General features: G+C 44.4%; 1 protein-coding gene across 4 annotated transcripts in view; it reads right to left on the bottom strand.

Annotated features, from left to right (window-relative positions):
* The window catches only part of LOC124615281 (acyl-coenzyme A diphosphatase NUDT19), an 84,260-nt gene that overhangs the window by 64,202 nt on the left and 7,645 nt on the right, over positions 1 to 12,413 (bottom strand). For 2 of the 4 annotated variants that reach the window (XM_047143043.1, XM_047143044.1), the window contains exons 2-3: positions 10,810 to 10,869; positions 1,291 to 1,517 (exon numbers count right to left, since the gene is read on the bottom strand). The gene's annotated coding sequence lies outside the window, so the exon portion shown is untranslated. The remainder of the gene's footprint in view (positions 1 to 1,290; positions 1,518 to 10,809; positions 10,870 to 12,413) is intronic. The other 2 variants (XM_047143041.1, XM_047143042.1) reach the window with 1 other exon arrangement.

Genomic DNA, 12,413 nt, shown 5'->3' with positions numbered 1-12,413 from the left:
GAGGGCAGTGTTAATAATTTAAGATTTTTAATGGATACACAGCACACATGTTTCTAATAATTCTTTTCTATAATTTCAGTATGTGCATTAAGCTGTTCAAACTTCATTAAAAAACTATATTGTACCTTATAATTGACTAGTGTGCTATTTTCCCTATGGCCATGTTTTAACTAGACATCTCACATGTTTACTTCAATTTAAATTCTTGTCTAGGTTTAATCCTAAAAGTTTCATAGAATCCACTTCTTCTAGAATTTGATTTTTATGTTTCTTTTAATTTCCTGGGGTGTTGACTGTTTTGTTCTGAAATGGATCACATGGGTTTTGGGATGTTCTGGGTTAATATATTTCTAAATGATCTATTGTACTAATGACGCACACAGGATAGTTTCTGGTTCATGCTCCTCAATCAATACAGGTGTTTCATCTGCAGATAAAACCAGTGGGGCATTTATATTGATTGACAGGTCATTAATTTAGAACAGAAACAATATAGGTCCTAGCACAGAACCTTGAAGGACATATTGTGTTACTGTCTTCTATTTAGAAGAATAATTTCCTGCATTTGCAGAGACACCACTCTATGTTTCCTATTGTGCAGGTACACAGTAAATCAATACAGAACACTGCCACTAATTCTATGACTGTCAAGTTTATGGTTATGAAGTGCATGATTTACTGAGTCAAAGGCTTTTGCGAGGTCACAAAATATCCCTGCAACTCCATTCTGATTGTCTAATGATGTACTAATCTTGTCAACAAACTTATTAATTGAATCTATAGAGTTTTTTCTATATTGGAAGCCAAATTGATTCTTCAAAATAATCCCATATTTTTCAATAAAATTTTGAATCTGGATGGCAGAGCTTTTTTGAATACTTTTGACAGGACTGGAAGAACAGATGAGGGACAACAATTTCCATGTCCTCTCTTGACTCTTATTTGAACAGCAGTATAGCACCTCTGGGAAATGTCCACGTTCAAAAGAATGGTTTATTATTATAAATTGTGGGTTTCCTATTATTTTAAGCACAAACTTGAGACTTTTTTGGGCATCCCACCCCAACCTGCAGAATTTGTGTTTTTCGGTGTTAATATAATATTCCCTACCTCTGTTTCTGACACCCTTTTATTTTGTGGAGCATTGAGACATTTTATCTAGTCTGAAACGAACATTTTGCTACGTGTTTTGGAACCAAATCTCTTAGGATGTAAATCCTCTTTCTCCATTACTACTTTCTCCATTTACTACTTAAGAATTTATCAGGGTCTCTGGATACAGATCCTTACCTATTGCAATGCTGCTTGATACTGGAATTTATTCTTGCCATGTACATTTTGCTTTCTGACCGTCTGTATATAATGCCTCTTTTTATAATCCTGGAAGCTTCTGGAAGATTTTGTACAAGTGTCTTGCCATTCAAATCATGTTTCTTATCTCACTGACAATTCCTTCTTCACTGCTCCTTCAAAGAGACTTTGCCCCATTTGTATTCTGGATTTGTCTCTTGAATTTTCTTCCAAGCACAACATAAATTAAGAAACTGTCAATCCCAACCTTTCCAAAAAAAATTAAAACATACAACAAGAGCCATTTTTCTACAGATTAACCATTCAGTTAGATTCAAGGAATAAAAAGTTCTGTTAGATGCGTGGCAAGAAAAGCTGTATGACTAGCAGTAATGTACTGCATACAGAAGCAGATAGCTATATGCTCTGAAAAATTCTAGTATAATCAAGTTGTAGGAAGTGTTGCACTACACTGGTAGTAAACCACTAATAGAGATGACACACTTTGATCAAAAGAACACTCCTCATTAAACAGAGCACTAGTACAGAGCATCTAGTCAACTGTGTGTCCAGCTTGCACTGAAGTCATGTAGCACTGTTACAAAGACTCTCACACTGCCAGAGATGTTTGATCGCTATTGGACAAATGTCCACACAGAGAGTCCACTGGAAGTATGGAGCACAGTGAGGTGTGGTGGACAGTTTGCATCAATAGGAATGTTTTTTTTTTTTTTGGTAGGGTTTAAGGGCGCTCAACTGCTGAGGTCATTAGCGCCCAGTCACTGGTGTTAGAGCACAAGGAACCTGCTAAAACTCAAGGGGATGGGGGGACATCAAAAGGACCTGACAAAGATGCAGATTAAATAAGTAAAAAGGTTAAATGTCTTTGGTCAAGCCAGTTAAAGTTATAAAACGCAGAAGACGAGCAGCTGCTCGAGCGTCATCAGCTAAAACATCCGGTAAGGTAGATGGCAGGGACAGGACAACACGAAATTGGCTAAAACGGGGACACGACAATAAAACATGGCGCACCGTTAATGCCTGACCACAAGGGCACTGCGGGGCTGGGTCACCAGAGAGCAGGTAGCGGTGGCTAAACCGGCAATGCCCAATCCGCAACCTGGTCAGAAGGACCTCCTCGCGCCGAGATGGTCGGGAGGAAGTTGTCCAAGCAGTTGGGAGCGGTTTTACTGCCTGGAGCTTGTTTCCTTGGAGGGATGACCAAGCATCCCACCACAAGGACACAAGCCTCTTACATACATCCCCACAAACGTCAGATGACGGGACACAATGGGAGGCTGGCCGAGGCTGGAGGACTGCAGCCTTGGCTGCAGCATCCGCAGCCTCATTCCCAGGCACTCCTACATGTCCGGGGACCCACAGAAAGCTGACAGAACCGCCATTATCAGCGAAAGAATGGAGGGACTGCTGTATTCGTTGAATCAAGGGATGGACCGGATAGGGAGCCCCAAGGCTCTGAAGAGCACTGAGTGAGTCAGTGCAGAGTACATACGATGAATGGCGGTGGCGGCGGGCATACTGAATGGCCTGATGGAGAGCAAAAAGCTCGGCCGTAAAGCTGGAACATTGGTCAAGGAGCCGGTATTTAAAGGTGGCGGTCCCGATGACAAAGGCACAGCCGACACCATCGTCAGTTTTGGAGCCATCGGTGTAAATAAAGGTGTGACCAGCAAGTCGAGCACGAAGTTCGACAAACCGTGAGCAATACACTGCAGCCGGAGTACCCTCCTTCGGGAGTGAGCTGAGGTCGAGATAAATACGAACCGGAGCCTGGAGCCAAGGTGGTGTCGGGCTCTCACCCTCTCTGAAGGTGGTAGGGAGGGCAAAATCCAATTGTCGAAGCAGGCGACGGAAGCGGACTCCGGGGGGCAGCAGGGCAGACACATACAACCCGTACTGACGGTCGAGAGAATCGGCGAAGAAGGACTTGTAAGAGGGGTGTTCGGGCATAGAAACAGCCGGCAGGCATACCGACACAGCAGTATGTCGTGCCGGTAGGTCAATGGTAACTCGGCAGCTTCAGCATAAAGACTCTCGACAGGACTAGTGTAGAAGGCTCCGGTCGCAAGACGTATCCCCCGATGGTGGATGGAGTTGAGCCGGCGTAAGAGGGATGGCCGAGCGGACGAGTAGACGAAGCTCCCATAATCCAGCTTCGATCGGACTATGGACCGATACAAGCGAAGCAGGACAGTGCGATCCGCTCCCCAAGATGAACCGCTAAGAACTCTGAGGACATTAAGGGAACGTGTACAACGGGCCGCCAAATAAGAGACATGTGGAGACCAACACAGTTTCCGGTCCAACGTGAGCCCTAGAAACTTAGTTGTGTCCACGAATGGGAGAACGACGGGACCGAGATGTAAGGATGGCGGAAGGAACGCTTTATATCGCCAAAAGTTGATACAAACCGTCTTCTCTTCAGAGAACCGGAAGCCATTTGCCACGCTCCATGAGTAGAGGCTGTCTAGACAATGCTGAAGGCAGCGCTCCAGGAGGCATGTTCTCTGGGCACTGCAGTAGATCGCGAAGTCATCGACAAAGAGAGAGCCTGAGACATTAGGTGGAATGCAATCCATAATTGGATTGATCGCGATGGCAAAAAGGGCTACGCTCAAGACGGAGCCCTGAGGCACTCCGTTCTCCTGGAGGAAGACGTCGGACAATACGGAACCCACACGTACCCTAAACTTTCGATCCGTTAAAAAGGAATCAATAAAAAGGGGCAGACGACCGCGTAGGCCCCACTTGTGCATAGTGCGGAGGATACCTCCTCTCCAACAGGTATCATAAGCCTTCTCCAAGTCGAAGAACACGGCTACCGTTTGGCGCCTTCGCAAAAAGTTGCTCATGATGAATGTCGACAAGGTCACAAGGTGGTCAACAGCGGAGCGGCGGCGACGAAAGCCGCATTGGACATTAGTAAGTAGTCGTCGAGATTCAAGAATCCAAACTAACCGAGCATTAACCATGCGCTCCATCACCTTACAGACACAGCTTGTAAGAGAAATGGGGCGGTAACTAGAAGGAAGGTGTCTATCATTCCCGGGTTTGGGTATAGGAACAACAACGGCGTCACGCCAACGCATGGGGACCTGACCTTCGGTCCAGACGTGATTGTAGGTACGAAGAAGGAAGCTTTTGCCCGCCGGAGAAAGGTGTGCCAGCATCTGAACGTGAATGGCATCTGGCCCCGGAGCAGAGGACCGGGACAGTGCAAGCGCACGTTCGAGTTCCCGCATAGTAAAGGGGGCATTGTAAGTTTCCAGATTCAGCGAGTGGAAGGAAGGTCGCCGAGCCTCGTCTGCCTCTTTCCTGGGAAGGAAGGCAGGATGGTAATGGGCGGAGCTTGAAACCTCCGCGAAAAAGCGGCCAAAGGCGTTGGAGACAGCCACAGGATCAACAAGGACCTCATTACCTGAGGTCAGGCCAGGTACTGAGGAGTGGGCCTTAATGCCCGACAGCCGGCGCAGGCTACCCCAAACAACGGAAGAGGGAGTAAAACTGGTAAAGGAGCTCGTGAAAGAGGCCCAGCAAGCTTTTTTGCTGTCTTTGATGACTCTACGGCATTGCGCTCGGAGTCGTTTGTATTCAATACAATTCGCCAACGTAGGATGGCGGCGAAAGGTGCGTAAAGCACGTCGTCGAGCATGGATAGCGTCCCTACAAGCCTCGTTCCACCAGGGGACGGAAACGCGACGTGAAGAAGAAGAAGTAGTACGAGGTATGGAACGTTCGGCAGCATGGATAATAACAGCCGTGAGGTATTCGACCTGACTGTCACAACTGGGAAAATCGTGGTCCGGAAAGGTCGCCAGGGAGGAGTAAAGTCCCCAGTCAGCTTTCAGTATGTTCCAGCGCGAAGGACGTGGGGATGGGGTGTGGTGCAGGAGACGAACGACACAGGGGAAGTGGTCGCTCGAATAGGTGTCAGAAAGGACATACCACTCGAACCGACGGGCAAGAGTGGTAGAACAGATCGAGAGGTCCAAGTGGGAGTAGGTATGAGTAGAGTCCGAGAGGAAAGTCGGGGCGCCGGTATTGAGGCAGACAAGATTGAGATGGTTGAAGACATCCGCCAAGAGTGAGCCTCTTTGACAGGATGCAGGAGAGCCGCAAAGGGGATCAATAGGAATGGGAGGACTGTGTACTACTGTTGTTTACAGTAGCACAGATGTGTGGGACCAGTCGGGCTATTTGTAATGTCTGCAGAGGGCCTGACCGGTCCATTTGTCATGGAGCATGCAGGAATATATGTGACCAATCACATCGTGGCTAGTGCTTGAGCTTGGCATGATCGGACCATTTCTCACAGAGGAAGAAGTAGCGCAGCAGATGCTGTACAGGTGACAGGAGATGAGGTGTTGTGGTGGTCATCTGGTGCAACAGTACCATGACATTGGAGGTATGGATGGGTCAGTCAGCTTGTGTGGAGATGCAACAGCATTTCATAACTCTTGTGGCAGCTGAAGTGTTGTGTAGTATGTGTTGGTGTAGTGGTTGCTGAGGTGAGGATCATCATCATCCAGCGACAATGCAGGAGGTCCATCTTCCAGTATCTGTGCCAGTCTGAGGCAGTCAAGGAGGACAATGGTAAGTTTCATGCTAATCAAAATGTCAGAGGTATACATTCCAGATTTGAGCACTTTTTATGGTCCCAAGTAAGGAGGTTGCAATATGGGACGTATTGTGTCATTAGGCAAGATCACCCAGTCACAGTGTTTGAGATCTCTTTGATGACTATCTTTAGTGCAGAATGTGGCATCAACAGGGCGATCTGTTTGTGTGGATGTGATTTTTGATGCACTTACCCATTGTGAAATACTAAACTCGCTGATGTCAGCTGTGCGCAGAGTATAATCTGCAAGGAGTACAAGGGTTCTCCATACACTGCTTTGTCAAGCGAAACCTGAAGGTCTTCTTCATATGCAGCCCACATGCCTATTAGGAGCCATGGAAGTGCCTCAGTCCATGAGACCCTATGGCACATGAAGCTGCTTTCATTGCTCTATGCCAGCTCTGCACCAGGCCATTGCTTTATGAGTGGTAAGCAGTGGTGTGCATATGGTCGATACCACAGAGGCAGCAAAGAGTGTTGAAAAGGGCTGACTCAAACTGTCTGTCCTGCTCAGTCATAATATGGTCAGGTACACAAAAGCATACAATCTATTGTCTGACAAAAGTCTCTGCGAGGATGTCTGCCCTGATATCATAGGAGGAGGCCACCTCCCCCAGTGAGTCTTTCTATCAATGGTAAAGAGAATGTAACGAACTCCTTTTAATTCGGGAGTTGCCTGACAATGTCAATGTGGACATGTTTGTAATGTCCTGTTGACATGAGAAAGTTACCTAATAGAGGTTAAGCATTACGCCCTGCTTTGTTCTGTTCGCAGGGTAAACAGCATCATGCCTAGAGTCAACAGTCCTGTTTTACTATGCCACACAAAACAGTCTGTAATCAGCCATTTCTTGCCCTGGCATCAGGGTGACTAAAGTTGTGAAATCCACCAAATACCACGTGTCGCATGTTGAGGGAGACCGATGGTCATAGTTTCCCCACAGGGACGGACGTCACACAGTAATATGGTGGTTGTCGAAGGCAAAGTACTTCCATCAGTGAGTAGCTGAGTGATGGCAGGATCATTTGTTTATTCTTGTGCTATATATTAATATTCATATTGTAGGGAGATTGCAGAACCACATGAGAAATAATAGGCAATGGTATTACCACCACCATGCATGTTTAATTTGTCAGTTGTGTATTGGCCGGTAAGATTGAAATGATGGAAACATCAGGGGCTGGTGTCTGTTGTGAGTTACAAATGGCATTGATCAAGGGCTTATGATCTGTAAATATTGTTACCTGGCAGCCTTCAGTGACTTCATTGAAAAAACCCACAGTTGAGTAAATTATGAGCAGCTTACGGATTAATTCTGACTATTTCCATTGCATGGCTGATAGTTTCTTGAAGGAAAAGTAAAGTGATTGTGGCACACTATTAACAATCTGTTGAAGAACTGCTCCAATTGCAGTGCACTCATATCATTTCAAGTATCAGTTGTGCAGTCATTTGTCGGTGTGCCAATACAACAGCTTGAATGAGGCAATTATCAGAGTGGCGAAACGTTTCCATCATTTCTGGGGTCCAAGGTAATTTCCTTTTCTCGTGTTTATCACTGCTTTTCGAAACATTTATTACTGGGATCTGCAACTTGGCTGCCAGTGGGAGGTGTTGGCAGTAAAAGTTGAGAATCCCAAGGACTCACCATAGGTTGTGGTATGTTTCCAGGCAAGGAAGGTCTGGCACAACCAGCATACATTTAGTTGTCAGTTTGATACCAGGAGTGTTAAAGAGTGTGCCTGAGAATGATGACTTCCATCTGCTGAAGTTGTTATCTCAGCTCATTAATGACCACTTCACCCTTCTACAGCGTGATAAGAACTCCGGAATGTGAAAAGTGAGTATGTCATCAAGATAACTATAGCAGAAGGGGAAGCAGAAGAGGAGACAATCAATGAACCACTGCTAAGTCTGCGCAACATTTTTTATGCCCATATGGCATAAAGAGATGCCCAATAGTGCAAACAGAGTTATAATGGCAGTCTTTTGGATGTCATTGGGGTGAATCGGTATTTGTGGGTAGGCATGCTTGAAATCGACTGTGCTGAAAATTGTAGTGCTGTGAGGGTGTGCATGAGATCCTGTGCCTTGAGAAGGGGGTAGCTGTCATGAGCTGTTTGAGAAGTGAGAACCTGAACCACCACACAATCTGGTAGAACCATCTTCCTAGGAATAAGCTTGATTTCTGGAGGCCCAGGGATAATCTGAAGGGCAAACAATTCCATTTGAAGGAATTCATTAACTACAGATTTGGGAAGTTTTAGATCTACAGTGGCTAACTGTCATGGTTTTTTTTAACTGGGGTCCATCTGTGGTTGCTATGAGATGCATTTTTCTGTCACAAACAGCACAGATGTGCATGCATGTATGCATGAGGGTGGCGAGGTCACGAGCATTGTTAATAGACACAGCACACTGCAGTTCCCAGAATGAGATTTTCACTCTGCAGCGGAGTGTGCTTCTGTAAAGTTTGGAAGGTAGGAGACGAGGTACTGGCAGAAGTAAAGCTGTGAGTACCGAGCGTGAGTCATGCTTCGGTAGCTCAGTTGGTAGAGCACTTGCCCGCGAAAGGCAAAGGTCCCGAGTTCGAGTCTCGGTCGGGCACACAGTTTTAATCTGCCAGGAAGTTTCACACTGCAGTTGTCTGACCTTGGGGTGGCTGTTCAGTGGTTGGTGCCATCTGTGTTGGCATGGTGTATGCTGGTTTGATGCTTTATCCGAGAAGATATCCAAGAGCAGCAGCTGAGACAGGCATGTGTGTGTTAGATATTCTGATGGGCTGAAAGTGATTTGGTGAGGTGTTGTGGGTCGGAGTGCTTATTGCGACCTGCTCATGGAATTTTGGTACCCGCAAGGGTCCTGATATTTGTGTGCAGCATTGCCAAATTGCATATGATACCAGCAGACAGCAGGACCTGGAGTCAGTGCAGAATGCATGACACTTTTACGTTTATAACTTCAGGTGCTGGTGAACATTGCTGCGTAGGCAGCAGGGAGCACTGTGGTTTGTAGTGATTGTGTCTCTTTATGTCCAGCTGGCTGCATTCATGCAGTGCAAGGTGTGGGATCTGCCACATGCGTCACTGAGTCGAATCTTGGGACACTGTTACTTTTTGCTGTGGCGAATGAGAGTGAATATTCTGTCAGCCATAACCAAGCCCCATCCAATTGGCTCTGTCTTATTCACAATCATGGTGAGCTGTAGGTCTGTTGGTAGCTTGATCAACTACATGGCATCTGATATAAGAGCTGGATCAGCAGGGGTGTGAAGGTGCTGCCAGAGATGTGACTGTCTATATTCCGCCAGAGGAAACTTGATGATATCATAAATTAGTTCCAAGTGGCCCACCAGGCGTCTGATGGTTGCTCGTCAAAAATGCTCATTGTCTGAAAAATGCACTCAATGATTGTGAACCACAAGCTCGGATTCTTGGAATTGAAGAGTGGCAGTTTGAGCTGAGTGCCACCCAAACATGTCAATTTACTGATGGTCGCACTGTTTCTGTGAAGTGTGTGAGGCAAGATGGCTGCCAATTGTTCATGCTAAGTTGGTTGTCGCGTGACAAATTGCAAACGTTGAAATAAATTGTGAGTCATGGAAGCCATGGGTGATGCAAACATGGTGTTGAGAGATGATTACAATTGAGAAGGTACTCTAAGGAGTCTGTCAAATTCACTGGATTTAAGTCAATTAACAGGTTCATCATATGCCACCATTGTTGCTGCAGTGCCATGCCACTGCTTGCTAGCCATAATGAAAACAGATTATTCGCACACTCAGTTTTCACAGTCGGATTCACACACTGTCCATATTGCTCCTGCACTGCATTCGTGTGGGTGGCATCCATTGGTGTGGGTATGGTGCCTGGTGATGTGATGTGATGTGATGTACAACAGCTACATTGTCAGAACATAGCAAGCACAACTGAGTTCGGAGACAAATTCACAACTGAGTTCGGAGACAAATTTGCACATATTCATGGTTGATGTGGGGTCACCAATGGAGGAAGTGGGACACTATGATGGTAGTAAGCTACCGATAGAGATGAACACTTGAATGACAAGAATCCTCTTAAAACGGAGAATCAGCAAAAAGCATCTAGTCAATCGCACTGTCCAGATAAGCACTTAAGTCTCATTCTACTGCCCCAAAGAGTGTCCACACTGCTCGTGACATATATGTTTGGTCACTCTAGGACAAATGTCCCAACAAAGTAAATGTTAAGCTACCAATAGGAGGCAATAGCCAGGTACTTCGTAAACTGAGGAGGCAGCAGTTTTTTAAAGTATCAGATTCCTTTCTAATTTACTTGATTCAGTTTTGCTGACGTAAGCATGAATAGCAAAAGTGATGTAAAGATAGTTTATTGTCATTACATTAAACAAATTATGTTTTTAAGGTTTGCTCCTCTTTGTTAAAGTATACATTGACTGGTTCCACATCCTTGAAGGTCCTCTTTCTTGTTGTGATCTACAGAACAAGGTGAATGAATGAAAAGAGCATCATTTGGAATTCGTGTAACTTGAAAATATATACTTAAATCATTAACAGTCAAGCTTATAATACATTAAAAAGCTGAAATATGAGGAAAGTTGGCAGTTTGTATTTTAACATCTCACTGACTATCAAGCCACCAGCAATGGAGCACCAGCTCAGTTGGAGAGGACAGAAAGAAGGAATCAGTCATAGTTTCTTCTTTTTTTGCATTCATCTGTAGAGATTTGGAGAATTCACAAAAAACTTAAAACAGGGTGCGGTAGAGGGATTCAAACACTACCTCCAATGTCAAGATCATTAAGGTGGGGATAAATGATTGTATAAAAGCAGAATGAATAACAAGCTGCTCCTTTCTAACAGATAAATAATTGCACAAACCTTTGTCTAATTTCCGTCAGTTTAAAATGCAACAAACGAGTGGTTCTGCAAGTGTGCAACCTGAAACAGAAAATATTTAAGGCTTTATGAAACAGCTGCAAAATTTTTCACAATATTTCACTACTGGAAATTCCTGGATGAAAACAATAAACAAAATTTATGAAAGGCAATCACTCACCTGTAGCCGACTGTTATGCACCGTGTAGATGCATCTGAAGAACATATCAAATATAAATATAGTGTTGTTTTCATTATTTGTAGTTGTGCCCACAAAGATATGAAGTAAGTTTAAAATATGTCCAAAATCCAAAATAAATGTGCAGAAAATACTGTCACTTATGTGAGGTATTCCCTCAGAATATTATCTCGCAAGGTATCGGTAAATGAAAATATGTAAAATATGTTAACTTATTGACTTCTAGAACACCAAAGTTGGCAATTATTTCTTATGGCAAATGTATCTAAACCTAAATATTTTAGCTCTTCTATTAAATGGTTTTTCCAGTTTAATTTTTCATCAATATGCACACTTTGAGCTTAGAACTTTCTACCCTTTTTATTTATTTGTCAAAGTGTGAGGCTCCCCTTGTAGTTTTTCCCCAAGCAGATGATGTGGCATCCTCCTTTGCATTACTCAAATGGCCAAGGGTAACTTTCTGCATTCTGTTTCTTAAATAAAAACTAAGCCAGGGATGTGCTGAACTGCAAATTCTTTAAAAACCTTAACTACCTTAATAGAATAATATGACTGACACAATCAAATGCCTTCCATAAGCCACAAGAGATCTCAATAGGTGTTATTTTATCATTTCAAGATGTTGTTAGTGCTCAGTAAATGTATAAACAGCTGTCTCAGTAGAGTGGCCTTTTGAAATCCACACTGTAATTGACTAAGTATCCCGTAGCTGCACAGGTGGGTGATGGCCCTGGAGTAAACTGGCTTCTCAAAAGAAGTAAGGAACATAAGGATTTAATGCCCCACTAATGAGGTCATTAGAGATGGAGAACAAACTCAGATTAGGGAAGGAAATTGGCCGAGCCCTGTTACAGGAACCAGCCTGCCATTTACTTTTAGCAATTTAGGAAAATCATGGAAAACCTAAATCTCGATGACCAGAGGTTGATCTGAGCGGTCACCCTCCCAAATGTTTTCATACCATGAAGTGCAGAGAAAAAATATCATGTCTCTTATAGGAGTTTGAAATAGGAGCTTTACAAATCATGTTGGAGGCGATTCCTAATTAGTCACTCAGTGTCTGCCAGAACTGACACAAATTCTGGTTAATGCCTCTCATGGGGAAGAGACTAAACCGGGATTCAATAGAATGATAAACATTCTTCACATGAGCATACTGGCCGTGATGGGCAGGAGCTCGAATCTCACTAGTATCCACATGAGCATATGCACTAGACAGTCGTAGAGAATGTCTTGCAGTGTGGAGCACTGTTTTATGTAACATGCTGCTTTTGAGGATGGACTTGGTCCAATTTATAGCACTATTTGAGACTTGAAGTCCGTAGCCATGTGGTATATCCATTACGGTGCATTCACAGGATCAAATTCCCACAAAAGCGGAGGAGGAGCCAGGTTGTGATAACGGAGG

The sequence above is a fragment of the Schistocerca americana genome, chromosome 5 (assembly GCF_021461395.2).
Source record: "Schistocerca americana isolate TAMUIC-IGC-003095 chromosome 5, iqSchAmer2.1, whole genome shotgun sequence".
Taxonomy (NCBI): domain Eukaryota; kingdom Metazoa; phylum Arthropoda; class Insecta; order Orthoptera; family Acrididae; genus Schistocerca; species Schistocerca americana.
The sequence above is the reverse complement of the archived record's forward strand: the minus strand, read 5'-3'. Positions and strand labels throughout refer to the sequence as shown.